Raw genomic sequence first — 19,888 nt, 5'->3', positions numbered from 1 at the left:
TTCAGAACATGTTCTTCCACAGTCCACCTTCGTCACATCGCGAATTATCAAGGCTATGAACTGACGCTTCATGATCTGCCCAGGACACGAGCTCAGAGCTCGGTAGTTGTCGGTGTGTATCATACACACTGGCGTCAGAAGACCAGCCAGAATACAACACAATGTATGCATTGTGTGTGGCATCCACAACGTTCCTCTGCATGTGCTTAGACAACTGCCACCGACAAATGTCATACCAGAAGGAGATAGCATCCCACGGTTGTCTTGGATACGCCTCGAGCTCTCTTGCGGTAACTGTATCTCTTATTTACAACACGGTAACTATTATGCTCAAAAAAGGTAGCGGATATTCGGAAAGACTTGTATAAGCAAAGTAATGGACAGCGTGAATATCTATCAGAAAAAAAAAATACATTGGCATTGAACGCATCTTTGAGAACGTGAAGACTCACTGTCTCTTGACCACATATAATCAATATGGAGACGGGGCATATCTTGACTCCAAACAGACATTGCATGGAGGTGCGTGAGTGTAGTTCATGAGTTGGATCGGCGCCAGACACAGTTGCAGAAGGTCTCTTGGTGGTGGTTGTCGTCGCTGTACACGTCTGTGTGTAGGGGAGAGGCATGGGGACATCACGGTAAGTTCTTGAACACAAAAGCATTGTCCTGGCGCTGAGCAAACGGTACGACGTGTGTTGCGATGATGTCCTGGCGCTGAGCAAACGGTACGACGTGTGTTGCGATGATGTTGTCCTGGCGCTGAGCAAACGGTACGACGTGTGTTGCAATGTTGTTGTCCTGGCGCTGAGCAAACGGTACGACGTGTGTTGCGATGATGTTGTCCTGGCGCTGAGCAAACGGTACGACGTGTGTTGCGATGATGTCCTGGCGCTGAGCAAACGGTACGACGTGTGTTGCGATGATGTTGTCCTGGCGCTGAGCAAACGGTACGACGTGTGTTGCGATGATGTTGTCCTGGCGCTGAGCAAACGGTACGACGTGTGTTGCGATGATGTTGTCCTGGCGCTGAGCAAACGGTACGACGTGTGTTGCGATGATGTCCTGGCGCTGAGCAAACGGTACGACGTGTGTTGCGATGATGTTGTCCTGGCGCTGAGCAAACGGTACGACGTGTGTTGCGATGATGTCCTGGCGCTGAGCAAACGGTACGACGTGTGTAGCGATGATGTCCTGGCGCTGAGCAAACGGTACGACGTGTGTTGCGATGATGTTGTCCTGGCGCTGAGCAAACGGTACGACGTGTGTTGCAATGTTGTTGTCCTGGCGCTGAGCAAACGGTACGACGTGTGTTGCGATGATGTTGTCCTGGCGCTGAGCAAACGGCACGACGTGTGTTGCAATGTTGTTGTCCTGGCGCTGAGCAAACGGTACGACGTGTGTTGCGATGACGTTGTCCTGGCGCTGAGCAAACGGTACGACGTGTGTTGCGATGTTGTAGTAGTCAACGGTGACGCATCTCTGGCAGGTGTGACGATTTGTTTTGTCCGTCATCTCAGCCAACACCAGAACTGCCAACCACCCCCCCCCCCCCTCCCTCCCCACACACACACACACACCACACCCGTCCCCATCCCCACCCCCACACCCTTGCCTTAACGGTCATGAGGCTCTATTGCTGGTGTCTGATGATTATACCATGACATAACCAAACCGTCGCAGGACCATTATTGAAATCTAACATGACAGGATTCATTGCTGAACATCAGACGAGACCAGTGGGTACTGGTGCAGGGTTGGGTTGGCGGTCACTTAAAGTACTCACGGTAATGAAAAAATATTTCGACCTCAGATCTTAAATAAATGCAGTTAATATACAAAATATGTACATATTCCAACAACTCAATTAGTACTAATTGGGCCTTGGCACATATACAGCGTATCAAAGGTTTTTATGCCTTTTTACAAGTAAAAGTGTGTAAAAATGTGAATAAAACAAACTATTGTGAAACAGGGCATAACCAGGTGCAAGTCGATCAAGGTGAATGTCCATGAGCTATGACACCTTAACGACAGGTGAGAACAGGTGCATAATGCCTATAGTCTGTTTCTGCTATGTCAATTTGGACTTAGTTTTATTTTTGAATGTTGAAAGTGCCGACAAATTACCTCCTGTAAAGTACATTTTGTATTGTTCACTGAGATCCAACTAGCAAATCCAGACCAGTACTTTTCGAGTTGTTTTGTTATTTCATATTTACAGCGAAGTAACACTTTGTGTCGAGTTTTAAATTGAGACCAACAGTTTTTTTTTAAATTTCCGTGAGTACTTAAGTCGAAACATGGCTGTCATGAAATGTGACAAACTGTTTGTGCGCGGACCAACGGCGGATACAGCTACATCACTTTTAAAAGAGTGGTCCAACATATCAAAACCATTATTTTACTGCCTGCCTGCAACATACACCATACACTACGTGTGAATTACAAAAGGAGGGGGCGGACCCCTATAATCCCTATATGTTTTGAGTAATATATTGCCGTAGCATCTGGCCAAGCTCATAAAGTATGAATTCATGTTTTGGTGTTATATTGTGTATCAACTGAAAAAACCATAGACATAAATTATGCATATTTACGAAGTGCTCATATTACGAGTTTGTGTTCACGATAAAATGAGCATATATGTTTGGAATGTTACGAAGCTTTATATGCATCAGCTCTAGGGTCGAGTCCTGCTTTTTAATGTATCAAATATATACTGGTACTCGGCATTATGAGAATACAACAGAACCGGTCGGCTCGGAATCAGCATACTGTCTGAATAGGGAAGCACACACAAACACACGCGCGCGCATGCACGCATGCACGCACGGACGTACGCACACACACACCACTCTTACATTTAATGTCAGGATTATGAAATGGACTATTCATGGAACGTGGCTATATAATCTTGAACGCGACGTTAAACTGCCTGACCTGACCGTAACTATATTTAATTACTCTTTACTGGCGTTTGATTACAATCGACTGAACTGTTGCCCCAAATAAACCTCACATGAAGAAAAGAATCCACAACAGGATAGTTATATGCATAAGTTATGCCGACTTCGAAGTGACCAATGCAATTGGTTGGCTACATGTATACAACACCACAAAGAAGTAATAGTAAACCCGAAAAAAACGAATGTTCTTTAACTTCTTTGGAGTAATTTTTACTGACGCTGTTACTTTGGGTCTTCGGTACATTTACATGTGCAAAACCTCAAGATTGAGGCCCAGTCGTCTAAGGCGCCGCGATTCGCTGTGCAGAGTTGCGTCCCTTGGGCACGCCAGAAACCTATGATTGTGGGTTCGAATCATGGTTCGCCCTGATTATGTTTCTAGGTTTGTCAGCACCATACCCGTGCTCGTGGATTTCACCGAAGTGGTAAACGTCAGAGACCTGCATCACTTCGGGCTTTCCTCCCACATTAAGCTGTCACGCCGCGATATAACTGGAATACTGTTAAAAGCGGCGTTAAACCCAACTCACTCACTCACTCAAATTAAAGAATAAATATCTAATGGAATATTACTGACTGGCGTTACACACCATCTCCCACCCTACTTTTGACTTTAACATCTTTTCACGGAGACAGGAGGTCCACGATGCAGAATGCAGGGTTGATTGGGGGGCGTGGGAAACACGGCTGACGTTCCGAGAGAGGAACCCAGCACATGGTTCGCCAACATCACTGTCTCCAACACCGGAAGGACTCTTTTGACCTTGGGGAGTTCATGGTCTCGGGGGTCAGTTCGTCTCGTTTGTTCTGATTTTGTGTATACATGTATCTGCGGTTGTATATACCAATTCGGATAGATGCATGATTTTGCTTGTGTGTTTTTAAAAGAGGGTGCATATTTCGGTTTGTTGGCCAAAAGCACATGTCAGATTGTACTGAAATCAAACGAAATATAGTTGTGAGGCTACGAACATATAAGGGGCGGTCGGGTAGGCCAGTGGTTAAAGCGTTCGCTCGTCATGCCGAAGACCCGGGTTCGAATCCCGACATGGGTACAATGCGTGAAGCCCATATCTGCCGTGATATTGCTGGAATATTGCTAAACATTTAAGCGGCGTAAAATCAATCTCACTCACTACGAACATATGTAAGGCAAACTGGACTATTCGGATAGATGTGAAGCGCTACTGTTTCGTTAATATTTTTAACACAAATAACATTTATAGACTCAGCATTAGATGGTGCATCCTCCCTACACCCTGTGCTAGTTGTATTAACCATGTTGCCACCTCACTATACCGTCCTAGTTGTATTAACCATGTTGCCACCTCACTATACCGTCCTAGTTGTATTAACCATGTTGCCACCTCACTATACCGTCCTAGTTGTATTAACCATGTTGCCACCTCACTATATCGTCCTAGTTGCATTAACCATGTTTCCACCTTACTATTCCGTCCTAGTTGTGTTAACTATGTTTCCAACTCACTCAACCGTCCTAGTTGTATGAACTATGTTTCCACCTCACTATACCGCCCCAGTTGTATTATCTGTTGCCACATTACTATACCGTCCTAGTTGTATTAACTATGTTGCCACCTCACTATACCGTCCTAGTTGTATTAACTATGTTGCCACCTCACTTTACCGTTCTAGTTGTATTAACTATATTTCCATCTCACTTCACCGTCCTAGTTGTATGAACTATGCTTCCACATCACTATACCGCCCCAGTTGTATTATCTGTTGTCACATTACTATACCGTCCTAGTTGTATTAACTATGTTTCCACCTCACTATACCGCCCCAGTTGTATTATCTGTTGCCACATTACTATACCGTCCTAGTTGTATTAACTATGTTGCCACCTCACTATACCGTCCTAGTTGTATTAACTATGTTGCCACCTCACTTTACCGTTCTAGTTGTATTAACTATATTTCCATCTCACTTCACCGTCCTAGTTGTATGAACTATGTTTCCACCTCACTATACCGCCCCAGTTGTATTATCTGTTGCCACATTACTATACCGTCCTAGTTGTATTAACTATGTTTCCACCTCACTATACCGCCCTAGTTGTATAAACTATGTTGCCACATCACTATACCGCCCCAGTTGTATTATCTGTTGCCACATTACTATACCTTCCTAGTTGTATTAACTATGTTGCCACCTCACTATACTGTCCCAGTTGTATTAACTGTCTTGCCCTCTCACTATACCGTCCTAGTTGTATTAACTATGTTTCCACCTCACTATACCGCCCCAGTTGTATTATCTGTTGCCACATTACTATACCGTCCTAGTTGTATTAACTATGTTTCCACCTCACTATACCGCCCTAGTTGTATAAACTATGTTGCCACATCACTATACCGCCCCAGTTGTATTATCTGTTGCCACATTACTATACCTTCCTAGTTGTATTAACTATGTTTCCACCTCACTATACCGCCCCAGTTGTATTATCTGTTGCCACATTACTATACCGTCCTAGTTGTATTAACTATGTTGCCACCTCACTATACAGTCCTAGTTGTATCAACTATGTTTCCACCTCACTATACCGTAATAGTTGTATTAACTATGTTTCCACCTCACTATACCGTCCTACTTGCATCAACTATGTTTCAAACTCACTATACCGTAATAGTTGTATTAACTATGTTTCAACTTCACTATACCGTCCTAGTTTTATTAACTATTTTTCCACTTCACTATACCGTAATAGTTGTATCAACTATGTTTCCACCACACTATACTGTAATAGTTGTATTAACTATGTTTCAACTTCACTATCCCGTCCTAGTTGTATTAACTATGTTTCCACCATACTATACCGTAACAGTTGTATTAACTATGTTTCCACCTCACTTTACCGTCGATTTGTCAACATGATAGTTCGTGTGACGTCACCTATATTCGTGAATCTGTTCCACGAAACTACTTAGTGTAGCATAATAGCTTAAATCCGCCTTGTATGGCTACACAATTGCATCCATTCTATCTAAATGCATTGTATATGCCTACACAGCCGTGACACGACCTAACATTACTTCTGTCACTGGTGGAATGCAATTTTCCTACGTTCCACCGACCGTATCCTCAGGCCGAGGGACTACTTCCGGTATGGCGTCACTTGTTGACAGTGAGATCAGTTGTGAAATAGCTCAGACTGGAGAGAGCTTGCCGGTTCGAAACCGAGAAATGTGAGTTGCGATTCTCGTATTTGATATTTCTTGTATATTTATTAACAGAATGTAATATTGTTAAAGAATAATTATATTCTTTATGACATAATAAATGTTTATTGTGTATTTCTTTATTGTGAAATTATTCTTGATAATTTTAATTATTAAAACTGTGTGGTTGGAGGTATCGGAAGTGATCCACAATTCGCTACCCAAAGCTCTTCCGCAATACCTACCCCCAGAACCGTTACAATCCACTGTAAAATCTCACAATACCTTCAACGTTGTATTAAGTATATTTTCAATTCACTCTACCGTACTAGTTGTAAAACTATGTTTTCACCTCAATCTAACGTCCTAGTTGTATTAATTAGCGATTCGCTGTGCAGAGTTGCGTCCCTTGGGAACGCCAGAAACCTATGATTGTGGATCGCCCGGATTATGTTTCTATGTTTGTCAGCACCATACCCGTGCTCGTGGGTTTCACCGTGGTAAACGATTGAGACTTGCATCACTCCGGGCTTTCCTCCCACATCAAGCTGACACGCCGTGATATAACTGGAATAATGTTAAAAACGGCGTTTAACCCAACTCACTCACTCACTAACTCACAATTAACTATGTTTCCACCTCACTATACCGTCCTAGTTCTATCAGCTATGTTTCCATCTCACTATACCGTCCAAGTTGTATTAACTCTGTTACCACCTCACTATACCGTCCTAGTTCTATCAACTATGTTTCCACCTCACTATACCGTCCTAGTTCTATCAACTATGTTTCCACCTCACTATACCGTCCTAGTTCTATCAGCTATGTTTCCACCTCACTATACCGTCCTAGCTGTATTAACTATGTTTCCACCTCACTATGCCTTCCTGGTTCTATCAACTCTGTTACCACCTCACTGTACCGTCCTAGTTGTATTAACTATGTTTCCACCTCACTATACCGTCCTAGTTCTATCAACTATGTTTCCACCTCACTATACCGTCCTAGTTGTATCAACTATGTTTCCACCTCACTATACCGTCCTAGTTGTATCAACTATGTTTCCACCTCGCTATACCGTCCTAGTTGTATCAACTATGTTTCCACCTCACTATACCGTCCTAGATCTATCAACTATGTTTCCGACTCACTATGCCGTCCTAGTTCTATCAGCTATGTTTTCACCTCACTATACCGTCCAAGTTGTGTTAACTCTGTTACCACCTCACTATACCGTCCTAGTTCTATCAACTATGTTTCCACCTCACTATACCGTCCTAGTTGTATTAACCATGTTTCCACCTCACTATACCGTCCTAGTTGTATCAACTATGTTTCCACCTCACTATACCGTCCTAGTTGTATTAACTATGTTTCCACATCACTATACCGTCCTAGTTGTATTAACTATGTTTCCACCTCACTATACCGTCCTAGTTGTATTAACTATGTTTCCACCTCACTATACCGTCCTAGTTGTATTAACTATGTTTCCACCTCACTATACCGTCCTAGTTGTATCAACTATGTTACCACCTCACTATACCGTCCTAGTTGTATTAACTATGTTTCCACCTCGCTATACCGTCCTAGTTGTATCAACTATGTTTCCACCTCACTATGCCGTCCTAGTTCTATCAGCTATGTTTCCACCTCACTATACCGTCCAAGTTGTGTTAACTCTGTTACCACCTCACTATACCGTCCTAGTTCTATCAACTATGTTTCCACCTCACTATACCGTCCAAGTTGTATTAACTCTGTTGCCACCTCACTATACCGTCCAAGTTGTGTTAACTATGTTACCACCTCACTATACCGTCCTAGTTGTATCAACTATGTTTACACATCACTATACCGTCCTAGTTGTTTTAACTATGTTTCCACCTCACTATACCGTCCTAGTTGTATCAACTATGTTTCCACCTCATTATACCGTCCTAGATCTATCAACTATGTTTCCACCTCACTATACCGTCCTAGATCTATCAGCTATGTTTCCACCTCACTATACCGTCCAAGTTGTGTTAACTCTGTTACCACCTCACTATACCGTCCTAGTTCTATCAACTATGTTTCCACCTCACTATACCGTCCAAGTTGTATTAACTCTTTTGCCACCTCACTATGCCGTCCAAGTTGTGTTAACTCTGTTACCACCTCACTATACCGTCCTAGTTGTATCAACTATGTTTCCACCTCACTATACCGTCCTAGTTGTATTAACTATGTTTCCACCTCACTATACCGTCCTAGTTCTATCAACTATGTTTCCACCTCACTATACCGTCCTAGTTGTATTAACTATGTTTCCACCTCACTATACCGTCCTGGTTCTATCAACTCTGTTACCACCTCACTATACCGTCCTAGTTGTATTAACTATGTTTCCACCTCACTATGCCTTCCTGGTTCTATCAACTCTGTTACCACCTCACTATACCGTCCTAGATCTATCAACTATGTTTCCACCTCACTTTTCCGCCCAAGTTGTATTAACGTCTTTAGCGCGAATCATCACAGAACATAGTAAAACACATTTCATCATCACTGTCATACTCATAATTCTTTACATGAATATCCTAGAATTGCCTATTACAGAGGAAGAAATAGAAAAGGCTCTCCAGCATATACAAAATGGCAAATCTGTGGGTATAGATGGGATTTTGATTGAAATGTTAAAAAGTATATCAGACAGTTGTATGCCATTTTGTATTTGCCTCTTCAATAACAACTACAAATCTGGTATATTTCCTTCAGTTTGGACCCAGTCTATTATAGTACCGCTACATAAGAAGGGAGATACGAAGATTCCAGACAACTACAGGGGAATTTCATTATTAAGTTTTATAAGCTAGATATATACGGGTGTTCTTAATAACAGACTTTCCAATTGGGCAGAACTAAAGGACAAAATACCAGAGTCGCAGGCAGGTTTCTGATCTGGGTATTCCACCACCGATCATATGTTTACTTTACACTCTATTGTAGAAACGTATTTGATTAAAAAGAGGAAAAACCCATATGTTGCATTTATAGACTTTAAGAAAGCATTCGACTATGTAAAAAGAAATAAACTATGGTACTAATGTAATGACCTGGGTGGATTTTTTTTATCAGCCCTAAAAGCCATTTTCTCTTCTGTTCAATCATGTGTTAGACAAACTTCCTCATGCACCGATTTCTTTTTCTGTCCAAATGGTGTACGCCAAGGTTGCATACTTAGCCCTTTGCTATTTCCCTTATTCATAGGGGAACTTCCAAAGCTATAAACGAAAATGGTAAACATGGCATACAATTATTTCCAGATATTTATGAAATGTTGCTACTGTTATTTGCACATGACGTCATCCTTGTCTCGGAATCTATTGCGGGGTTACAGACTCAGCTTAACATCAATGGGTTTTTTTCAGATACATGGGGATTAACTGTTAACATACAAAAATCAAACGTAGTTGTTTTCAGAAGGGCAGACATCCTATCTACCAGGGAGAAATGGACATACACTACTGCCTAGAAGTTCATTCCCCTTACACGCATGGGCACCGCGTTACGCAACCCGTGTGCACCCCGTTGGTCACTCGTGTGGAACCCGTCCGCCACGCGTGTGATACCCGTGTGCAACGCGTGACACACTCATTAGAGGGGGAACAAACTTTTGACCAAAGGAGGATCCATGTTAAGCTGAACTTGGTGGTGGTAACAAGGAGAGACATTTTTGATACCCCGACGAAAAATGCTAATACACATGTTATTTTGTGTACTTGCTGATGTCTCATTTTTAGATTGTGATTTTGTAGGAAAATATGAGTACTGGTGTGGCTTCTACATGATGTTTTGCGATGGTGTTAAGAGAATACTCGATCCTAGTAAATATTATTGCCTTTCAAATGTTTTTTTTCTGATTTGACATTAAATGTCTGTAGTACGACTTTCAGTGATATATATTTATGAGGCTTGGCGGGGCATTGTTTTTATTGGACCCTAATTGCTTCATGATGGTTGGGTCTCTTTGTCTCAGCTCCATAGCCGTGACGCTGGAAAAGAGCAGCATTTAATTAATGAGAGTAGGTTATATCATGGAAGATACACTTGAGGGAGAGGGTTCTACTAATTACCGTGCCACAGGAAGAGACTTGTAGACGTGAGAGCGGGGTTGTGTATAAGATGGCCGTTGCATAATGGCCGGCAGGAGAGATAAACATTGAGCTAAAGCACTTTTGTTTTCACGGGCTTGTTGAATAGTTTCCCAGCGCTACTGTCAATATATCTTCTACTTGATCCTTGATACATCATTTTGGCATTAACAATATATTATTTTCAACGTACATTATTAGTTTACTAGTCATTTGTTTTTGAGTATTTGTCAAGTGTGTTTAGCTAACAAGCAATAATGGTAATATATGGTGACATGTAAATATAAAACGTCTCACGTAAAACGTCGTAAGTACAATAGTAAATATAAATATTCAAATCACATCAAAATACAATTATAATAAGATACATATGTAATTCTAAAACCTGTGTTCCACATTCAGAGCCAGGCGGAAAACTGATTAAGTAAAGGGAAGAAGCTTGCCCTTACACATATGTAGAGACTGTATTAACAACTTCTTTAAAACAATTAAGAGCGACGTTTCTAATCTTATCCTAACTTATGTTTAAGTTACATGGGCAGCAAGCTAGATTATTTACATCAAGACAGTGCGAATATTGTGTTCAATAAAAGAAAACGTTGATAGCTTTTTAACACCCCTTGTTGTACTATTAAACAAACTGTGGACATATTCGCTTATTGTAATAACATCTAGGTAACAAATAATATCTTTTTCTGAAATCAACTTCAGGAACAACAGATTCCCGTGGATTTTTCTCTATTAAAGGGACCGCCTCCGTGGTCTTGTGGTAGAGCGTCCGCCCGGAGAGCGGAAGGTCCAGGGTTCGATCCCGGGCCGCGTCATACAAAAAGACGTTAAAAGATTGTACTTGTTGTTACCCTGTCTGTCGCTCGGCATTAAGGGGCTAAAACAAGGACTGGTCGGCTCGGAGTCAGTATACTGTGTCTGAGTGGGGTATTCATGTTAAACTGCGGCATGGTATCTCAGTAAGCTAGCACTATAAATCGGCATCAGTCCGGACTAGTACAAGCAGCCACACACATACGTGCATGCACGTCGCTATATAAGTGCAATAATCTTGGACGCGACGTTAAACCCAATTTCACCTCACCTCTCTATTACAGAAATCGTTCCGCTTCATTAGTCTTTTGAAATTACTGTCCTTCCAATACAGTTTCTTGTTATGTTAGTGAGGTGGTTGGGCGTTGATTTCCTCAGATGTGGAAGTTGAACATGTGGAAAACATTGAATGTCTATATCAAAGCAAGAAGTAGATACACAAACGAACATCAGTAACATACTTGGTGCCGCGCACATATGGTAGACATTCACGCGAAAGTCCAGGGCCAGCGATGTGCCTTGCGTGCTACACATGCTTGCCCTGTTTTTGAAATCGTATTGTGATATGTTCTGTACAAGAAAACATTGACTGTCCATACTATCTGCACAAGAACACATTGACGGTCCATAGTATCTGTACTGGAAACATTGACGGTCCATAGTATCTGTACTGGAAACATTGACGCTCTATATTATCTGTACTGGTAAACATTGACGGTCTCTATTATCTGTACCAGAAAACATTGACAGCCCATACTATCTGCACAAGTACACATTGACGGTCCATAGTATCTGTACTGGAAACATTGACGGTCTATATTATCTGTACTGGTAAACATTGACGGTCTCTATTATCTGTACCAGAAAACATTGACAGCCCATACTATCTGCACAAGTACACATTGACGGTCCATAGTATCTGTACTGGAAACATTGACGGTCTATATTATCTGTACTGGAAAACATTGACGGTCTATATTATATGTACTAGAACACATTGACAGTCCAAAATATCTGTACAAGAACACATTGACCGTCCATAGTATTTGTACTGGAAAACATTGACGGTATATATTATCTGTACTAGAAAACATTGACGGTCCATACTATCTGTACAAGAACACATTGACGGTCCATAGTATCTGTACTGGAAAACATTGACGGTCTATATTATCTGTACTGGAAATCATTGACGGTTCATAGTATCTGTCGAAGAAAACATTGACGGTTCATATTATCTGTAGTGGGAAACATTGATGGTCTCTATTATATGTACTAGAAAATATTGACAGTCCATACTATCTGTACTAGAACACATTGACGGTCTATATTATCTGTACAAGAAAACATTGACGGTCTATATTATCTGTACTGGAAAACATTGACAGTCCATACTATCTGTACTGGAAAACATTGACGGTCTATATTATCTGTACCTAAACACATTGACGGTTCATATTATCTGCACAAGAAAACATTGACGGTTCATAGTATCTGTCAAAGAAAACATTCATGGTTCATAATATCTGTACTGGAAAACATTGACTGCCCATAGTATCTGTACTAGAAAACATTGACGATCTATATTATCTGTACTAGTACACATTGACCGTCCATAGTATATGTACTAGAAAACATCGACGGTCTATATTATCTGTACTAGAAAACATTGACCGTCCATATTATCTGTACTAGTACACATTGACTGCCCATAGTATCTGTACTAGAACACATTGACTGCTCATAGTATCTGTACTAGAAAACATTGACGGTCCATGTTATCTGTACTAGAAAACATCGACGGTCTATATTATCTGTGCTAGAAAACATTGACCGTCCATATTATCTGTACTAGAATATATTGACGGTCCATAGTATCTGTACTAGAAAACATTGACGGTACTAGAAAACATTGACCGTCCATATTATCTGTACGAGAAAACGTTGACGGTCCATAGTATCTGTACGAGAAAACATTGACCGTCCATATTATCTGTACGAGAAAACATTGACGGTCCATAGTATCTGTACTGGAAAACTTTGACGGTCCATATTAACAAAATCCAACAGATTCAGACAATGTAATATTCACTATCACACACATTGTTTTTTTATGCTTTTATAAACAACTACTATGGTAGCGCTGTCGTCATAAAACACTGTACGTTGTGATTTACTGTGAATTTCGAGTTGATTGTGACATGAAAGTTTGAAACGTACCGAGGTGATGCTTTACGATGGATACGAAGTACACAGATACAATAACCCTGTATTAGCACGTTTGAGAGGCACGTCACGTTTACCAACTGATTGAGTCCGGCTTTCGACGTATATACGATGTGCACTGAGTGGGTTTACCAGAACTGCTTCTACCGAGTCCCTTCAATGCTTGATTGTAACACAAAAGGTAAGCACCAGTTTCTTTTTGTTGGATATTACAGATTTGTAAATGACAATAAAAGCTAACAGAATTCGTTCTAGCACACGCAAACGCCTGGGGATAAGCGACAACTATTAGGAAGATACGAGTTGATCCTCGTCTCTGCCTCGTTCAGTCATGGGCGCCATGGGGACTTGAACGTCATCCAAACGCATTATCATCAAATCTAAACTTAACGAACCATAGAATTAGACCTCGACTCATTGAAAGCAGTTCACTGATGTAAGCTCACACTTTAAGACACGGTACAGGTGTAGCAGGGCGTGGTGTCACACCAAACAGTTGACATCTTCACCGCCTGCTGACGAGGTCCTAACTTTATTGGTCTTGTTAACTTTTTCAATTAGATAGATCGATAATTTATTTGTACAAAACTGTTAGGCAACAGGCCAATAGTATACAGCATTTAGGAAGCGGTTTTATACAACATAAACTTATTTCTAACTGACATCGCATGATACATATATATTGACAAATTGCGTATAACATCAAGTTTAACTGAAGATATTCGAGCGAAAAATTTGTGGATACTTGGATTAACAAAAAAGCTGTCTTTTTAAGTATATACTTCTTAGATTTTCACATGTGTGGAATATTAACAGGAAGTGATATCCATCTTCAATGAGATCTAGATTACACTAATTACAAAATCTTAATAGTCTACATCAATATCTCTAGTGATCTTTTCGCGATTCCGAGCCTTGCGCATTACCATTGTCACCACCTGGTTGAGTGGCTTCCTTCCATCAACAAAACTTTCTCTTATTAATTCTTACAAAATACAAAACAGAAAGTGAGGAGTGGGAAATGGGACATATCCCTACGTGAAAAAATACGACAGTAGTAGTGGTGACATCTCTATCATAATTGTACTATCTAAAGCATAAATTTGGCGTACGAAAAGCGTAATATTTGCAATCACCTGGAATGACTCATGTGGGCAAAACTTAAAACGAATATGTCCGCAATCCACAAACAATGACTTCATTAATGACGAACATTTACCAACCCGCGACTATCGTGTCAACTCCCCTAGCAATAAACTCGCATCTAAATTCACTACTGTTCTACTGTCGGCTAGTCCCAATGGCTAGACTGGACCCTCGTGGAATGGGCCATGCCATAAAAGTCCAGCAACCGAACTCTAATTTTAAAAAATAGACGGTCCGACCTTGTGTTTATGGTCTGGTGAACACAGGTCAGTGGTTCCTCATTAACTCAAGATTCACGTCTCACTGTTTTGTTTTATCTCACTATTCATTTGATACATTTGTCAAATTCGACTGAAACCTGGTCCCGTGTTACATGTATGGCACACGCATGTGCAACGAGTGACCCACGTTTGCTCAACGCGTTAAGCACCCGTGTCACATGCGTGTTACACGCGTTCTCAACGCGTGTTAGGGGAATGAACTTCTAGACAGTACTGTACAAAGACACCTCCTGCCCATAGTTAACAGTTAATAGTACTTGGGTGTAATATGCTCTTCGACAAAGTGTATTGCTGATCCAGCAAATCGTGGAAAAGGGTCTTTGATGGTAATAAATATAAATTTGAATAGAATAGGAATGATTGATCCAAAAGCATATTTTAAAATATTTGATACACAGGTATTACCAATACTTTTATAAAGGTCAGAAGTATGGGGTTACCAGCGGTATCAATTGGAACGAGTTCATCTTTTGGCATGTAAAAGTTGTTTGAAGGTGGGAAAACAAACGCCAAATGCCATTGTCTATGGTAAATGTTGCCACTACCCGCTCAATGTCAATGTCCGCATTATAAAGTATTGGTTAAAATGGACCAGGATGCATGAAGGGCGTATCCCAAGAAAAGTATATAACATGTTGATGTATTTCGACAACATTGGTCATAATACCTGGGTAGCATCTATTCGCAACATTTTGTTTTGCATAGTTTGGGATTTGTATGGTTAAGCCAGTCTGTTGGGGGCAATATAACTCCCATTGGGGTATTTAAAACGCGTCTTGTAGATGGATTTCGTCAAAACTGGATGTCAACACTCAACAGTAGTACCCGATATATGATGTATAAAGAATAGAATACACTATTTGAACCTGAACGATATTTGAGTATTATCAATAGCAACATGAACACAGTGTTTTTCTTAAATGAAGATGTAATGTTTTACCTTTACGACAGAACGAGGGTAGATGGCAATGTATTGAATCATATTTACGTATGTATTCTGTTTGCAATATGTCTGTTGAAGATGAATAGCATTTCGTATTTATTTGTAAACATTATACTGAACTGGGTAAAGTTTATTTGCCAGAATTCTTTTGGAAATTTACAACTCTATATCAATTCAAAAGTTTATTGTGTACAACGCAGGATGAGTTATTAAAACGTCTGCAATATTATGTATATTATGCATACAAACAAAAACCACACGAAATCGTAAAAACCATGTAATGTGCTTCACATTGTATTATTGGCATTGTATTTCTTGTAAATTTATATGGGCCAAAGGCCTGCACGCAAATAAACTAATTTTGACTTTGACTTCATGAACATCAGTCCGTGTTTGGAAGAGCCACAGCACAGTTACTTTAATTTAATAATTTATATCTGCAAATCAACTTATAATAAAGAACGTATGTGTTTTGTACTAATAAACTGTATTTAGTGTATCGGTTAGAAGGGACATAACTTGTTATAGCCACTGGTGACGCTACGATCGAGCCCAGAAATTCCAGCCTAGGTTGGCAAAGTGGAAACTGGATTTTTTACAGTTAGTTAACTTCCTTGCCCCAGGAAGATGCCTACCCGAAGACTGGTCAGGCTGGTCGGTTGATGCATAACATCGTGTCCTAATTGCATAGATGGATGATCACTGGATTGTCAGGTCCAGATTTCATTATTTACATATAGCTTGAATATTGCTTCAAACAACAAACAAACTATAGGTAAATAGAACTCTCCTTGATTGTGTGGCAGATGTGGATTCGTTCTCTGTTCAAGAACAGGGCTATAATACATTGATGTGAGTAAGGGAAAACTGTAAAAACTTTTAATCCATGCTATGATTCAGAGCATTGGTATTCTTCTTGTGAATTTAACAACAGGTACTCAAAACGTTCAACAGTATTAGATATATAGAGGATATTTCATGTGTTGAGTGAAATATCATATTTCTCTTATCGAGTGACGAGTGGCGCGGCCACGAGTGAACATATCTCCTTTCCCCCGTCACTTAAAACATGATATTTGACACATGGAATATCCCATTTACTATATACCTTTGTGTAGTTGTCGACCGTAATTGTTTTTCTTTTTTCTTTACAAATGTAAAACCTTATGACGTAAATTCTTACTACCTATCAAGCAGGGACGTTTCACCACCCCTTGTTATTGCGACTTAGAAAGTAGTTCCGAGTTTGCAAAATCTTAAAATATATAAACGAAAGTAATAAATAAACATTTGAGGTCACTTTTGCCTTCTCTTAAACATTGTTGATGGTGTATTTGCTTTATTCAGATCTATTTGCAGAAGCACGATAGTGTTAATTTATGATCGCCCCACTCTCGTCTTGGAATCTACTTCAGTGGTAGTGAGTGTACCGGGTGAACATACATGGGTGTGACGTGTACATACTGAAAGCCGCACTTCATGTTATACACTTGCCATTATCCCCATATAGTTTCATGTTATAGTTTCATGTTTCAGGGCACCGTCCACAAAGCGACCGTAGCGCTACGACTGTCAACCTTCCGAGACTGACCACCCGATGGACGAAGTCGCCTAATATACCTCGCGAACACCTGGGCCCACTTGCACAAAGCGATCTTAGCGCTACAACTATTGTAAGCCTATGTTAAAGTATGGGAGTTACGATCATCTTAGCGCTAAGATCGCTTTGTGCAAGTGGGCCCTGGTGTCATCACTGATTTCCAGTGATCCTTATTAAATACTTTTCGCCTAATGGAATCTGTATCGGCGGCGTTCACGTTTAGCAAATACTAAGTTTTAATAGTGTTGTCTCGATTCGATAACCTATTGTTAGGTGTGATTCCCGTTCGTGGAATTTGGTAGACCCAAATATATATATATACAGGACCCGTGAAGATCCGGGGTAGAATAGGTCTTCAGCAACCAATGCTTACCGTAAGAGGCGAGTAACGGTATCAGGTGGTCAGGCTCGCTGACTTGGTTGATGCATGCCATCGTATCCCACTTGCGCGCATCGATGCTCATGTTATCAATCACTGGATTGTCTGGTCCAGACTCGATCATTTACAGGCCGCCATCATGTAGCTGGAATATTGCTGAGTGCGGAGTAAAACAACCAACAAACAAACTCTTCCTTTATTGATCCTGTGTTAGGCTTTATATCATCCCCTAGACGAGGAAACAGTCTTTGTTTCCGAACACTATGATAACACCAGTTTCCCGCGCTCTTCATAAAGGTAATCTTACCATCACCTCCTTTGACGTACTATATAAAGCCAGGGACCAATTGCGATATGTACTGTATTTTCACCATCTAAATCTATAGCTAAATCATAGGGGCGGTCGGGTAGTCTAGTGGTTAAAGCGTTTGCTCGTTGCACTGAAGACCCGGATTCCCGACATGGGTACAATGTGTGAAGCCCATTTCTGGTGTCCCCCGCCGTGATATTGCTGGAATATTGCTGAAAGTGGCGTAAACCCATACTCACTCACTCACTGACACGTCAGCGCCATCACGATAAAATCGAACTTATTTCCAATGTTAACTTGTTCAAACTGTTCTTTTCTCCTGCATGATGTGCTGAGAGCAACATGCCCGGGAATGTGTTACACTGACGGAGGGCGATGTGAGTCACCTGGCTAGTCTGCCGCAACTGTTATCTCCCGTGGCCCGATAACCGTGTCACCGTTGTGTCAATATACCCTTGTGTCCAGGTGGCATATGTACCAGATACCAATCTGTGGGAATTGCGACATAGGGTTGGCCTGCTTCTCAACACGAGGGACATGGCGTTTTGGCTTTTACGAAAGGGGCGTTTGATGGAAGCAATTCGTTGATTGGAACCAGACAGAAGGCCTAAGAATGTTTCAGTGGAAGGTAATGTTGATGTTTCTTGTGGGTGCTGGAGTTGTCCATATTTACCAAGAATCTTAGGGACCGGTCAGTTATTGTAAAGGGGTGTCAGACGGAATCAGGGGAGGGTCACTGAAGAAATATGACAGTCTCTTGGTAAGGGTAATGAAAACGACATTTTATAACAAACTTTTAAGTGCCTTTGCATTTTGTCTTTTGAGGGAAAATCATGAGAGAAAGTACTTAGTGCATCACAAACCTCTGAACCCCTGTAATAAATGACCGGTCCCTCAGCCTTGCTCAATTCTTGTTCTAAACGTTTTGATCCTCGACGATCGGCATTCTCTGCATAAACCATCACTCTGTCTAAGCTATCATTTCTTTTCGGTACCACATGAGTCAACAACTTTAGTTATTTATATTACACACGTGTTATTCCGGGACAAGCCGAATAGCGACTCGTGCCCCTCTCGTGCCCATTTTTGCAACCGGGTTCCGTCTTAGCGCAAACGGGCATACCTAAAACAATTGTCAACTCGTTGCGCAATGGTTCACATATATTTCCCCATATATCATATATATTTAGATGCAATTAAAAGCACATCAGGACATGCGAAATTATACAGTATGATTGAACACATTTAACTGTGTCTTTGGTATAGTTTTAGATGCAAGACATATGTAAATACAGAAATTATTTCTGAGGGATTCTTTGACGAAGAACTTGAAATCATACGCGCATTCTGATTGATTTGTCGTATTTTCGCACATAACATTCATCGATAGGGGGACGAGTTAAGAGTTAATTCTACCAAGAGTAAAATCATTATTTTTCGTAAGGCAGGTAGGCTTAAAAGCTATGAAAAGTTTTTTCTTAATGGCAGCCCTCTTGACATAGTCCCCAGTTATAAATATCTTGGAGTACATTTTTCTAGCTCGGGTTCCTGGTATAAAACTCAAAAGATATTATCCCAACAAGCTTGGAAGGTAATATTATTGTTACAATCACATATGTACAATTTTCACAAACTTCCCCTGAAAATGTTACTTCGTATTTTTGATGTTAAAGTACTGCCCATATTATTATATGGCTCAGAGATAAGTGGATTTCATCCCTCTAAAGATATTGTAAATGTTCATGATAAATTCTGCAAGCTTATTTTGAAACTAAGAAGAACTGTTCCTAATATTGTAGCAAGAGCTGAACTTGGGAGATACTCGTTAAAAGTAAACCAACATCTGAAAATTATTAAGTACTGGCTGCGTTTATTAACTCAGAACAAAAAC

At 40.7% G+C, this 19,888-nt stretch overlaps 1 protein-coding gene across 2 annotated transcripts in view; it reads left to right on the top strand.

The window, feature by feature from the left end:
• The first annotated feature begins 514 nt into the window (after window positions 1-514).
• LOC124132334 (post-GPI attachment to proteins factor 4-like) overlaps window positions 515-19,888 on the top strand; it is a 49,418-nt gene continuing 30,044 nt past the window's right edge. The window contains exon 1 of one of the 2 annotated variants that reach the window (XM_046496214.2): window positions 515-641. The gene's annotated coding sequence lies outside the window, so the exon portion shown is untranslated. Of the gene's footprint in view, window positions 642-18,258; window positions 18,626-19,888 lie in introns of those variants that run through there. The other variant, XM_046496215.2, reaches the window with a different exon arrangement.

Source organism: Haliotis rufescens, unplaced genomic scaffold, assembly GCF_023055435.1.
Source record: "Haliotis rufescens isolate VD_foot unplaced genomic scaffold, xgHalRufe1.0.p SCAF_3, whole genome shotgun sequence".
NCBI lineage: Eukaryota > Metazoa > Mollusca > Gastropoda > Lepetellida > Haliotidae > Haliotis > Haliotis rufescens.
This window is presented reverse-complemented; position numbering and strand designations above follow the sequence as displayed.